This window comes from Schistocerca cancellata, chromosome 4, assembly GCF_023864275.1.
Source record: "Schistocerca cancellata isolate TAMUIC-IGC-003103 chromosome 4, iqSchCanc2.1, whole genome shotgun sequence".
In the NCBI taxonomy this organism is placed as follows: Eukaryota; Metazoa; Arthropoda; class Insecta; order Orthoptera; family Acrididae; genus Schistocerca; species Schistocerca cancellata.
In genome coordinates, this window is record NC_064629.1 from 359420399 (window position 1) to 359435583 (window position 15185).

The following is a 15185-nucleotide window of genomic DNA, read 5'->3' on the forward strand; positions in this document are numbered from 1 at the left end:
TCGCGTCTGCACTAGGACATTTTTTGAGCCGCGGACGTATTTTCAAAGTCAAATATGACACTCTGATGCTCCCTACGAAATGTGGTGGGTTAAATCTCACCGATGTCAGCAAAAAAGAGCAAGCCTTATACCTTTCTACCACATACAAACAGTGGAAAGAACGAAGTGGTACCCTTGCTGCACATTTGTTAAACGAAATAGCTCCTGCCGACGTAAGGGTACCTATGAATGTCCAACACATACCCAACGGACTATACCACTTGAAATACTTTTTAGTGAAATACAACTACATACAAGCAAGGATCCCTGAAAAAGACATCATGAAAATGAAAGAACTTTACAATAACTTGATGAAAGACAAACCCAGAAACGATGTAGAAAAAGTATCATTGCTATAACTGGGAAAAAATATGGGAAAATATTCACTGCCGGAACCTGCAAACGTATGTCAAGTCGACCTGGTACTTTGCTGTCAACAGGAAAATTACGACAAACTCTAAACTTCACTCTTTTCGATTGGCAGAGTCACTGCTGTGTACATTATGTAATATACCAAATACCGAAGAGCATAGATTGTTGTGTGACAAGGTAGAAGACATATGGCTCTACATAAGACAAAAGACAGCGAGCATCAGCAGAACCACGCCAAACGCCGTTACGTCTACTGAATTTTTAAACCCTGACAGTATACCTTACCCTAAAGCAAAACGAAACGCAATCAACTGGTTGAAAGGTCAAACGGTGAATTACAACCTAACAAAAGAATCAGGCAATAGGGAGGACTTCTGAGTATATCTTACAACTTGTGAGCGTGTGGGTGCTATTCTGTCATTCAGCGCAACGGATTAATCTGAGATGTACCCTTCACCCTGTGGCTCCTGCAAGATGCAATTTCCACCCCCACACTACTACAGAAGTCAGACAGACGCTCCTAAAGTTCTAAATAAAATGCTTGAAAAACTTTCAGCATTAAATATCTTCTGGAGTCGCCCACTGTAAGGAAATGACACAAAAATTCACAAAATTTCTTACGTAACTAGTGGGATACTTGGGTGCTGGAGTAGTGCTAGTTAGTGTAAGAAAAACATGAATCTAACAAAAATTAGTATTTGTTTTGCAAAAATTCTGAGAAATCAGAATGGTACTTTTAGTTATGAATTGAACAAGTTATTTCTGGGTTCTTTTCGGAATATGAAGCTACCTCTCAAGGATACGATTCGCTAATGAAATTTCTATACAAAGTTTAGGATTGTTATTGACCTGGCAGAATGGCTGAGAGCCTCACCTACTCAACTTGAATAATTATCCGTTAGAATTTTGCTAGGTACGGTCGAGGCTGTCGTGTGTGGAATGCCGTTAAGTGTACTGTTGTGGAGGAAATATGGGGCTCGCAAGTGTGTAGTGCGTATTACCGTAAGCTGCGATGACTGCTGTCTGTGCCGCTCGCTGCTGACAAATAAGATAACTCTCGTTCTATCTGGATTGACCTTCGCCAATCAAACTCTCCTTACTCCTTGATGAAGTCAAGGACTCCTATTCGCCCCTAGTCTAACTATTGGCGTGGTACACTGGTCAGATAACCAGTCGACTGCGATGCCACTCAAAAATTCGCTTGCAGGTGTTTAACTATAACTCTGTCCGTTCACACCGCACAGTAAGTGTAGCGGCCAACACAGTGAACAACGCTTAATCGCAAGGACTCAATATAGAGTCACACTCCGATTCGCCTCGACAGAGGTGCTCTCTCAGTGAAGTACTGAGGAGAGACTTGTTCCTCGCTCTTTGAGTACACGTACGATCACACACGCTTTCGTTACGTGTTCTTGCTGCAAGAGCGACAACAGAACGGCCCCTCTCCATGCCAGACGTGAAGGGGTATATCTTTCAGTCTCTTCCATTACTCCTTCAGCTCAAGGCGTCAGGATTATCGTCTGCCAATCAGCATTGCTCTTCTAAAACGGGAGAATGACGTTTCGTTTAAGGCGACCAATCCGGAAATCTGTAGCATCGATGTTTGGCGTTTGCTGTCTCCTTGTGAAAATCTCTGAAACTGCATGTTATGTTGTAAAGAATGCGTAGGCTGGGTGCTCCCACACAATTTAGCGGAATTTGCTTTTAAGCCGAACACGGGGTTGTCCCGTCTGCTGTATGGGTGGTCGCGCACCGAGATAGATAGGTTGAGTCATCCTCTGAAGGGACCAGCCTCCTGGCGTGCGGTCTGCCTCTTTCGAACTAAAAGCTCCTGTGACCGTCGTGTGTGGAATGTACGTGTGTACGCCTGCCTCGAGTATTTCAACCACGGTGCGCTTACTTGTTATTTGCATATTGTTTACATGAATTTATACAACACTGACTTTATCTTATCGAGTTTGGGTTAGAATGAAGCGTCTTGACGTGCGGAATATGATTGTGAGGGCGGGATATGTAAGCAATGAACGTCAGGAGACCACGACGTCTTACAAACTGAGCACCACAAGTTGATGTGTGCTAAAAAATACAAAGAAAATTTTGCAAATTTTTTAACCAAAACCATACTGTACACAATAGAAGTGAGTAATTTACATTACACAACCAAACATTTCGTATATTAGACGATTTTTGGTTAAAGTTTCTACTTCACGTAGCAGGAGGAGGTATCGAAACAGCAAGCAAACTGAGAAGCTCATCAGCATAGACCAGTTAAGCCCATGTGTATATATTACTTTGTTTTGAGGAAAGCATACAACAGAATGATGAAACTGGCAAATACCTATTATTTAATAATTTTTTCTTTCTTTTTCTTTTCACAAGAAGACAGTTTTATGTTAATTGTATGTCAAATCAAGCAGCAGAAGCCTATTTTACTTAATTACCTTCCTGAAGAAGAAAATTGTACATATAAGCAATAATGAGTTTGCTTCTTTCCGTTTTTCCACACACTGGGAAAGAAATTTATAGATGCAGTTACGTTTCCATAAGAATTATGTAAATGCCTTCTCAATGGAAATTATATCTATTTTGTTCAAGCCATGTTGCAAACGAAAGACAACAGAAGGGGCATACTTAGTTTGCTGTTCAGAAGAAGCGCCAAAAAAGAAAAAAGAAAAAAAAAAAGGAGTGCTAATATGCTGCTTCCTGGACTCGGGTAGGCGAGCCGGCCCCAGATCGAACCTGTCCAGTGGATTATTGACGAGGATTAAATTAGCAGTAAAGCTCTATTTGTTTTCGTAACAGCTTTCTAACATGGCTGTCGAACCACAATGGGTCTACCACATCCCTCACAATTTTGCTTGGGACACACTTGTATAGAGCCTGGAAGTGGTTTTTAGGCGGTTTTCTACATCCCACTAGGTGAATACCGGACAGGTCCCCACGTCCCGCCTAAGTTCCATGACTCGTAGACGTTTGAAACACGTTCACAATATTTCATGATTTATCCTAGACGCAGACAGCTGTGGTACACTGATTATATCCCAGGGCTACAGGGTGCCGCCAAGAAGAGCTCAAGCAATAATGGATCATCAATGAGGGAATCTCCGTTTATCTGCTAGTGACGCTAAGCAATAAGGAATGACTACCAGTAGGATATTGTCCCTGCATACAAGTCATTCTGAAACATTTGGTGCGCTGAATAAATTAATTTGCCGAGGCCAAAACTCGGCATTGTTCTTATCGCCGATTTCAGTGAGTGTGTATTCACAGTTTCGTTTTATTACACTGAGATACCGAAGTCAGTTCGAAAACCGTTGAGGAACTGATGGTTTATCAACGAGCAACGAGAAGATGCTCAAAAGGGAATTACTACAATGGACACTAGCACAAAAAATGGATCATGGGACAAACTGTAAATGAAGTTATTACGATTGTAGTGCAAATTTAATGGAGGTGGGCAGCACATAAATCGATGATAGGTGGATCAATGGTTCAAAGAGACGATTAAGAGATCAAGATGACAACCTAATGGAAGGTAGAAAGGTCACAGATCTCAACGCTGCTTGTGCAAAAAGGGAAAGTCTAGGATCTATCGTCGCAGACCCTTAAAAATGAATGGGGATCACAGAAGAGATGGGTGAGGACTCACAGTATGCATTATGTAGATACATAATCGGCAGTACCACTAATGTGCTGTGAAACAGCATTACAACACCATGCAGAAACAATTTAAAAATTTAGTCGATAATTGAAGAGATAAAAATTACAATGATGGACAAAAGGTTGTATGGAAGTCATTGTTCTGTGCATGAAGGAGTACCTTGTGTTAAATACACAGGCATGACACATGTGATGGTCTTGGTAGGGGGAATTGTAAATTTTCTGAAGTCGCACGCATTGTTACCTCGTCTGTTGCAAAAGTTTTTGACGGAATTTGACGAAGAGTATGGAGTGTTATACATTACTGTAAACTGCGTTGGTTAAGTCAGATCAGCTATGCAGTTTTTCTGCAAGCAAACGGAAAGCACGAACCAAAATTAGAAGATATGCAATGGCATACAGACATTTCATTTTCAATAGAGTTGACCCCAGACCACCGTCAGTAAGATATTGCCAGAAAAAAGCAAATTATTTCTGATTTCATGGCGAAAGCGTAAGCATAAAAAGAAAATCGTATTGTGGAAAGGACAACTTCTGAAGCGTAACAACATCCATTTCCCTAAGGTCATTGGCGTTATGGAGATGTCAATTTTAGACAACTGTTCCTGGCGTTGACAGAAGGCCAGGAATAGCTTTCTAACCGTTTGAGGATTCTGAAAATCTGTCATCTGTTTCTAAGCTGTTTTTGAGGCCGTTTACCTTTTCAGTTGAAAGCGTCCCTGTGACCCACAAACGGAGCAGGTCGGTCTGCAACGTATTCCCTGTTTAAAAGACAGATTCTCTTACGTGAAAACTGTCCAGGAGACCCACATTGTTTTCCTCAGGAAGAATTCCCGTATCTCCATAGTGAAGATGCAAATCTGATATCAACGTTTCCATTAGCATACACGGACGGAAAAAATAGCAACACCAAGAAGGAGTTATCCGACATAAACGAAAGCTGGTAGGCATGTTTCTATGTCCTCTCAGATATCGCGTCAGTCGCGTAAGACTGGTGTTAGTGGGGCCAAAAGGAGGATGTAAAAAGTGTTTGCTTCAAAACACTCTGTAAAGGTCGTGAGCGTTAGTCACTTTTGGGATTTGTCATGGTGAGCTGATGTTAGCCAAGAATGCGTTTAAGATGACAAAGACGCCAACATAAACACGCCACTCAGTTTGAACGAAGTCATGTAATAGGGCTACGAGGAGTTGAATGTTTCTTCTGCGATATTGCAGAAAGACTTTGTAGGAATGCAGTCACTATACAAGATTTCCGGCAGCGATGGCTACGAGAATGTACGGCGCAAGAAAATCGGCCTCCGGAAGACAAAGTGGCACCACCGAGAGGCAACAGCATCGCGATCGGCATATGGTTCTGGCGCATTGTATTGCATCGACAGCTGTTTGAGCAGCGGTTGATACCACATTGACACAACGAACTGTGACAAATTGGCTACTTGAAGGACAGCTCCGACTCAAACGCCCTGTAGCGTGCATTCCACTGACCCCAAACCAACGCCATTTGTGTCTTCAGTAGTGTCAATTGAGAGCTGATTTTAGGGCAGGGTGGAGGTTTGTTGTGTATTCTGATGAAATGTGGTTCTTTGCTTCTATCTCGGTGCCAGTGATGCCCGTGTGTTGGTTAGAAGGAAGCCAATTGAGAGCCTGCAACCATCCTGTCTAGCATGGTAGACACACTGGGCCTATACCTGGAGATATGGTCTGAGGTGCGATTTTGCATGACAGCAGGAGCACTCTCGTGGATATCTCACGAACCATGGCACAAAAATTTGTACGTCAGTTTGGTGACTCGACATGCTGTGCTGCCATTCATGAACAGCATTCCATGGGTGTTTTCCAACAGGATAACGCTTGCCTGCATACCACTGTTGTAACCCTACATATTCTACAGGGTGTCGCCATATTGCTTTGACCTGCTCCACCCCAGATATGTCCCCAATCGAGTACATACAGGGCATTATCGGACGAGAACTCCAGCGTCATCCACAAACAGCATTAACTGTATCTGTGTCGACCGACAAAGTGCAACAAGATAATAATCCATCCCACAAACTAACATGCGGCACCTGTACAAGACAGTTCATGCACGTTTGATTGTTTGCATTCAACATTCTGGCAGTTACACCGGGCCGGTCGGTGTGGCTGTGCGGTTCTAGGCGCTTCAGTCTGGAACCGTGTGACCGCTACGGTCGCAGGTTCGAATCCTGCCTCGGGCATGGATGTGTGTGATGTCCTTAGGTTAGTTAGGTTTAGGTAGTTCTAAGTTCTAGGGGACTGATGACCACAGTTGTTAAGTCCCATAGTGCTCAGAGCCATTTGAAGCCATTTGTTACACTGGTTATTAATGTAGCAGCATTTCACATTTGCATTGACTTCTCATGTTTAATGAACCAGTGATACCGCAATGTTAATACTTAAATATGTTACCTAAACAAATGTATTCCCGAAATTTCATTACTTTACATTGACTGTATTTCGGTGATGCTATTTTTTCCCGTTAGTATATGTGCGTGAAATCCTTTTTTCGCTTACGAAACTAAATAAGTCATGATTACATTTCAACCTTAGTGACGAAAGTCTGCGAATCTGTCTGCGTCAGTCCATATTCCGAGTGTTTGTGCAAGCTTTTGGGTGAACATTAATAAAACTGACAAACAGTGGGGACAGATTCTTGAATGCAAATGGAGGACAAAAGTCCTATGAACATGTGTTCAGAAATGGACAATGTGTGTGCAACGACAACAAATCATCCCGGAACACAGTACAGATACTTAATGTCCACGTTACATCAGATGTTCAAAGCGGCCTGCGTGGGATTGCGTGTGATAGGGACAATAGCGGTTGTCTTGCAGGATGCTCATAGCTGTACTTTGGCTCACACCATGTTGGCGGGCCACTTGGCTGGAGCTCGTATAAGGGTCCGTCCCAATATCCCATAGAATCCGCACCTCGAAATCTGGTGTACGCACGGTCCGCTGCCCCCTGCACGTCCATCTGTGGTACAGCCGCGCTGCCTCTCAACTGTTTCCACCTGCTTGGTCGTACATAAACACCATCTTGGTTTGTTTCCAACAGTGATACCTGGCCACTCTGCTGCTTACAGTACGCTGCGTCGGTCACACAGCCTGCAACACAATGGAACACACGGTACGTGGTCAGAGGAACTGTCATTCGTCAGCGCCATCTACCGTGTCAACGATGCATTGGACACATGTTTACAGGACCTTTTTTCCTCGATTTCTTATCAGAAATCTGTCCCCACAGCAACTTAATTGCAACTAAAAAGTAATTAAGTTGCGAGGTGCCGGGGTGGAGAAGAGTTTGTACCTCTTTTATTCTGACGAATTTTGCACGAGAACGAGACATGCATTCGACCCCCTCCTTACCTACCACCTAATTAACTATGCACACAATGGTAACGAAAGGAAATGATGGTGGAGCCCGCTAGTTGGTAAAATAAGGAGTGCACACTCACGATAATTTAATAAAAATCGTAATCTACTCAGATAAAAAAAAGAGAACTTTATCATAATAAACAACAGGAAATGGGGTTCTGCATGTATCTACGAAATGATAAGCGGATTAAATAATACAATGAGATTTATTATACATCAGAACGTAAAGGCACATGATTATCGTTACAAACAGTAGGTGAAGGATAGGGTATACTGAACTATCATGAGAATAAGAGTTGGCTCGAGAACAAGGCGCTCATTGTCGTCAATAGTGTGATGATAATGACTAGAGGTCCTAATGAATCAAATATTACTCTCCTTGCTATATTGCAGTATCGCGGTTAGTAGGGAGAGTTCAAATGGGATCACATGGAGAAACAAGCAAGGTGGACTTGGAGAAAAGCGAGTGCGCGTTGCTGTAAAGCACTTCTGTATAAAACTGATAGGTCCTACAATGACAGAGCCACAAAATACTGTACCAATCCTGAAATCTGTTGCAGGTCGTCAATAGGCAGCTTTCTGATGATGTAGGCGCTGCCTTCTGCTGTGCAGCAACTCTGTTCCATCCCCTGGCCTCGAAGGCTGTCCGAGAATTCTATGTTCTGCCGAAAAAGTGCTACTAAGTCGTAAGACCGTCCGACTCTCACGAAGATCAGATCCCGAATGCCCTGCGCCCGTGCAACGCAAGAGAGAAGCTAACATTGCTCATCTACCTACTACCCTAGAAAACCGTAAATCAGCATTCAGTGCTGAATCCAAAATTCCCCCACACTGTCTCAGAACATCATTCGCGCCAACAGCAACTGTTCCTTCCAATTTCGAGCAGGGCTTTATGACGTGAACTAGCCTCAGTTTAAGTTGACCAATCATGCCTCCGCTATTCAGCTGAGGCCACTAAACGTGCCGTTTGACTGGCTAAAAAAGAAAAAAAGTCCACGGGGCATCCGGCGCCAGACAGTCGCGCCCAGCAGGGTACGGTCCACAAGTATTCTCAGAATCATGAGGACAATGCAGTCAGTCAGTGCCAGCAGTCTTGGTTCCCGACGCGCCAGAACGGTAAACACATAAACTGAAGCGACACTAAGACGTCTCGCAGGTCGTTTCACCCTGAATACAATAGGCGAAACTCGTCCGCCAGTTGCTTAAGCCCACTGATGTATTCGCAGAAGTGCAGTCCCCAACCGGAAACTCAGTGTGTCCCGTTCTCTGGTGCTCGCCTCGCACAGGCCACCCAGGGATGTAACCGAACATGCATAGGAATCAAGTGAAAAGTATTTTTAGCTCTCAGTACAAATACTCGCATTACAATAACATTATTCGGCCAGTTATCATCGTACAATGACGAAAAAAATTAATAAAATTAATGAAAATGACAGGCAACATACAAAAGAGGGCATGGAACCTCTCAAAGTAAAGCTAAGAATTTGTTTTATTTGTGGTCAGTGTTGTTGAGAAATATGAAATATGAAACAAAGCTGCATGCCGCATATGGCCCTTCTGCAGTTCGCCCCCGTTTCCGCTCCTCCCTATCACAGTTTGGCATGGTAAACGGAGAAGTGCGCACTCAGCGAGAGCGATGTGTACGTGTGACATCAAAATAATACAAAGATGCAGTGCTAAAATTATAATAGGTCAACACAGCCGAAACGAAAGTATAGTACAGTTGATTGCGGAATTCACATGCATTCTTTGGAAGAAAGGCGTTGGTATTCTCGTAAAACTCATTTGGATCAATTTAGAGAAGCAGCATTCGATTAAGATCTTTTTACAGTTGTAGTAACACTATGTCCCCTCTCTTAATTATGAGAATAATGTACGAGAGATTATGGTCTGTACAGAGGCATACAGACAGTTATTTTCCCCACTCTCAATACGCGAATACAGTAGGACAGAAAGTCGTTAGTATTGGTATAAACTACCTTCATACGCATACTGTACAGCGGTTTGCGAAGTAGGTGGTTGTATGTTCATCTTGAGTTATTCATAGAGAGAAGTAAGAATGTTTAGCCAGAGGTTCAACATGTAGAAGATTGAGCAAAGGGACACCTAAGGATGCACCATGAGTTGATGATCAATTTACATAAAATCCTCATTTTAAAATGTGGCTGAGTGATACATGTTATGGAACTCGTCAATGGCCTCTCTTTTTCCAGTACCAGAGTATTCGATACATGCGATAAATTTGACGAGTCGACCCCATAGAGCTAAAATTGTGATCCTTCATTTTATATAGCTTTAACGGTATTTATAAGAAAGTGTTTTACACTTATATTCAAAGTACGTTTTCCAACATATGTATTCGAATATGAACCTGGCATAAATGATAATGAATTTGTTATTTCTAGAAGAATTTGATTACTTATTAAATATTGCATGTATTTCGAAATTTAGTTATTGAGTAATAACTGTATTTGAAGTTATCGAGATTGAAATTGTTGAGCGTAAATTTTAAAAATATTGTCATCATGTAAGTCATTTGTTATGTAAGGCAGTCACTCAGATATGCATATAATCTTTCTTCTTGTTAGCTAGTGGAGTGGGATGGCTGTTGTATGAGGTTGTCTGGAAAAGAGCTATGTGAATGTTGATTTTGTTAGACACACTCACACACAAACACACACACACACACACACACACACACACACACTCGCTGCATTGTGTTGGTAATTCACTTACCAGGAAGATAATCCTTTGAAAGTGTGCAGGAAATGTTATATTTGTGTACATTTTGTTTTACTAGTTTTAAAGAATTCTGCAGTTAAAGAACCGAATTGATCCTTAAAAATGACTAAAAATCGTCATCTTCTTGTTTTGGCCATTTTGCATTCAGTCCTCTGTTTGGACACTTTGTCTTTGTTTTTCTTTTTCAGTTCTTCTTTACTAGTCCGTCAATCGCGAATGGTTTTTTCTTGTTGTTGGAGGTCAGAAATGCCCCTCAGCTGCACTGTTTCCATGTTCTTCTGCATATACCGTTACTTCCAGTTTACAGCACGTATCATTTGAGTTCCTTTCGTTTTTTATCCATTATAAAATTAGCTATTAACAAAAGTATTCTATCGTTACCGATAGCACAAGTCACTTTCAATTCAAGTTCACTGGCACCGTAGACTGCAGTGATGTATCACAGGCTAGGAAATATTCTGAGTTTGTGACGCCGGGCGGGAGGGACAAGATGTTAGCAAGTTTCTGAATGCCCGCCACTCATGTTTGTCGCGTCGGTGCACTGTTGCTGTAAGTTGAGTCCAGTGTAGCCAGGTAGAGATAGATTTCCCGTGGCATCGAATACATGGCTATTTTTAAGACTGGGGGAAACTTTAAATCAAACATTGGACATTTTAATGTTAATTTCGAGTGCAAGACATCCTTGACTTTTTGAGGCAATTTTTCGAAGAGAAAAGTGCGTCTTTAGAATCTAAGGCACTTCCAGACAACAGTGTCTGCTGTAAGCAGAAAATGTATGAATCTTCGAGAAAACAAAACAATAAAAATTATTTTCAATTTGATCATTGGAAATAATATAAAACTAGATCGTTGTGTGAAACAGATCTGCAAACAAAATTTGAATGACCGATGATTTTTCCTATTTAGGAGGTGCCTCCATTAGGTACTGTAAAACAAAGTAAGATGAGTATACAGACTAAATACCTTTACTAGTTGCCATAGTAGCCCCTATTGCCCACAATACAAATTTAGCGACGTTTATAAATGTGACCTCTTTACGAATCAATGAAACGACTTTATGCCCGTCAGAATTTGATGCGGGTAACTATGCTCTGAAATTAAATGACGAGCGGCCTGTGAGGCCCTTCGTGGTGAATGTTGTTGTTGTTGTTGTGGTCTTCAGTCCTGAGACTGCTTTGATGCAGCTCTCCATGCTACTCTATCCTGTGCAAGCTGCTTCATCTCCCAGTACCTACTGCAACCTACATCCTTCTGAATCTGCTTAGTGTATTTTTCTCTTGGTCTCCCTCTACGATTTTTACCCTCCACGCTGCCCTCCAATACTAAATTGGTGATCCCTTGATGCCTCAGAACATGTCCTACCAACCGATCCCTTCTTCTGGTCAAGTTGTGCCACAAACTTCTCTTCTCCCCAATCCTATTCAATACTTCCTCATTAGTTATGTGATCTACCCATTTAATCTTCAGCATTCTTCTGTAGCACCACATTTCGAAAGCTTCTATTCTCTTCTTGTCCAAACTATTTATCGTCCATGTTTCACTTCCATACATGGCTACACTCCATACAAATATTTTCAGAAACGACTTCCTGACACTTAAATCTATACTCGATGTTAACAAATTTCTCTTCTTCAGAAACGCTTTCCTTGCCATTGCCAGTCTACATTTTATATCCTCTCTACTTCGACCATCATCAGTTATTTTGCTCCCCAAATAGCAAAACTCCTTTACTACTTTAAGTGTCTCATTTCCTAATCTAATTCCCTCAGCATCACCCGACTTAATTCGACTACATTCCATTATCCTCGTTTTGCTTTTGTTGATGTTCATCTTATATCCTCCTTTCAAGACACTGTCCATTCCATTCCGAGCCCTAAAGTCTCCAGGCGAAAAGGCTGGAGCATCACGAATTGCGGTAACTTAGGGTCCCTCCACCATGGTGGGAGGCAATTCTAACGTAAATAAGGGATATATGTCTATATTGTAAGCAGTAAATTTTTAAGTTATGTGAAGTATTAACGAATATATACAGCTTTCCAAACTTATTCAATTTTTTTTATGGTTCGTAATTGAGGACACGTTCCTCCTCATAGATCTGGAAGCTCAGTCTGCTCCTAGATACGCTTCCTGATTTCACAACGACGCTTTAAGGACCTGTTTAAGAGAAACCTCTTACTACTCCATTGTCCAACGTCTCATCAGAAACAAGTCATGTTAAGAGGAGCTTTGACTATTTGACTAGCAACGAACGTAAAACACGCGTGTGTATCAGCTGTTGTAAACTCTTTCAAATAGTGGTTTAAAGCAACTGTTACGGCTCGTGAATTGGGTCGTGTGATAGTCTGATTCATAATAATCGGAGTAGCGAAATTTGTTTTAGTGCAGAGGATGCGGTTCGTGGATTACAGCTAAACAGAGCAGCTTCGTCGGCATGGCGAGTTTCTTCAACTGTTATAGCGCGGCACTACCGTCGTTTATCAACACTGAAGCCATGAAAGTGCGCGGAAATGGGCGCGCTATTGAAACTTGCACGACTGATCGTCTCACCAAAACCGGCCTTTCCATCAAAACAGCAGTCTTCCGTTTCTACCGAAGTTTTGATCTTCCCAGAAAAACCTGTCACTATCGACTATGTTCTGAATACCGTTGTAAGTGACTAATTAAAGCGGTAAGGGACATAGTTTCTGACATCAACATCTCGCATTCCTCTCGCATATCTGGAGTCAACATTTGTATATTACAAGAACTGCTGAAAATGTAGATCGATTGGTTCAAGAGTGTAATTTGTGTGTTAAAGAGGTAATGACGCCAGTAAGGCGTCTTCAAAATGCCAGTACACCAGTTGTTTTTTTCTAATGTATTTCTCTTTATTAGTAACACTGTATTCGTTAACAATATATCTAAATGGGGACGTATACTAAGGCATGCCAGAGATATTCCAACCGGATCCAGGGTTCTGAGGTGCTCTCGTGTATAATCATTTCGTCCCACTGCTCAGTTCATATTCGATAATTTAAGCAAAGTACCATCCACTGCAGAGATTCCCTATGAAGGAAATTATTTCAGAGTGAATGTTGCAGTTGATGACGTATGTCATCATTGCAAAGGTGTTGGTCATATTAAGAAATACTGCTCGCAGTTACTGATTATTCCGAAAGGAGAAAGCGAATTTTATGCTCTCGAGCATAATGTTGCTACGTAAACGTTCGTACCATTAGTACAAGAAGCAGCTCCAAATCTTCCTCTGCCCCCTACACAGTCTGGAAAAGAGCAACATACATCTGACTCTTTTGCTACAGTACAACAAATATCATCATCGGTGTAAGAAGTAGTTCCTAAAATTCCTATACCTCCCACGCAGTCTGAAAAAGAGCAAGATATATCTGACTCTGTAGATAGCGTTCTAGAAATATCACCTAAACACACTACAAGAAGTCGATCTGATTTCGATTTCACTAAGGAAACTGTCAACAGTTCAGTCGTCACTAATAACAATATTTCTTCCAATGAACACCAGATCAAAAATCTGTCAAATGCAGCTGTCAGTGCCCTACTGCGGAAACTAACAACTCACGTGAATTTTGCGAGACTGATGAATCATACTAAAGCTCACATAGCGTCACGTGCAGCAGCTACTCCTGAAACTCTACCTGCATCTGGTGCTACACACCAAAACGATGACATGATAGATACGGAATCCGAATGTGGTTCGTTAGCTTCAGACTCCTCAATGAGAGGTGTGCCACTGGCGGAAGATATCCATAAAGATTACCTCATTGTTCAAAAGCATTCAAAGCCTTTTTGGAAGAAACAAGAAATCACAAAATAATACTTCAGATAGCAAAACTATACACTACAGATTTTGTAACTTTGGAACAGTTAATTGATAAACTACTTACAAAAACGAAAGCAATCGACAAACGTCGTCACCTTCAGCAATTTTTAAGTGCGATTAAAAAAGAAACGGCCGCTAAATGTCCCTGCGTTCGGGCAAGAACAATTCAATAGCATGGATACATCCGAAGTAAATAGTACACAACGCAAACAGAACACTGATTATCACTAATAGCAACATCAAATAGAAGCCAAACAAACTGGTGTCTTAAAAAAAAGATCAAGTGCATACAAATAGATCTACAGCTCTCCAGGCGTGCAACAGCTAACATAACGCAGCTTATTATACAATATCAGATTGACATTGCTTTCATACAAGAACCATATTGTTATCAACAAAATGTAGGTGGAATCACTAGAGGCTACAAGATATCTAGCGCAGATGACACAACAAAAAGGGCAGCAATACTTATAACCAACAAAGTTATTGATTACGTAATGATCAGCTACTTGTGCAACGAAGATACAGTATTTTTAAAAATAGTAAAAGAAAATTTGCAATTTTTCGTAGTACCGTATACTTAGACATCACAAAATTCATCAAAGTTGATCTGAGGAAAATTGGCGACGTGATAGCCTACAATAAAGGAGTTGGTTTAGTAATTGCTATGGACAGCAATGCAAGATCTAACATGTGGCATGATACAGCAACCAATTCTAGAGGAAGGAGATGGAATAATTTGCGACGTCCTCTAATCTGTACCTACTGAACGATGGGAATCACGGACCACCTTTTAAAAACAGTAAAGGAAAGAGCATTGTTCATTTAACTATGGCCACCTCTCATCTACTGCCGATGCTGAGCCAATGGACGTGTGGTGAAGAAGAGAGTTGCTCCGACTACAAGACTATTACTTTTATCATAGGAGTGTGTCTAACAGCATATGCTGGAAGCATAATTCAAACAAAAAAAATATTGTTTGAGACGAAATCCTGAGAAACTTTGACGGGTACTTGTTGGAAGAACTTACGCACAAATATTTATCATACACGGACTTAACACAACTTAAAACAAATAGACTAAAATTTGCCAGTAAAAGTTCAAGCTCAAACAAATACTGAAACTCATATCACAGAATTTGA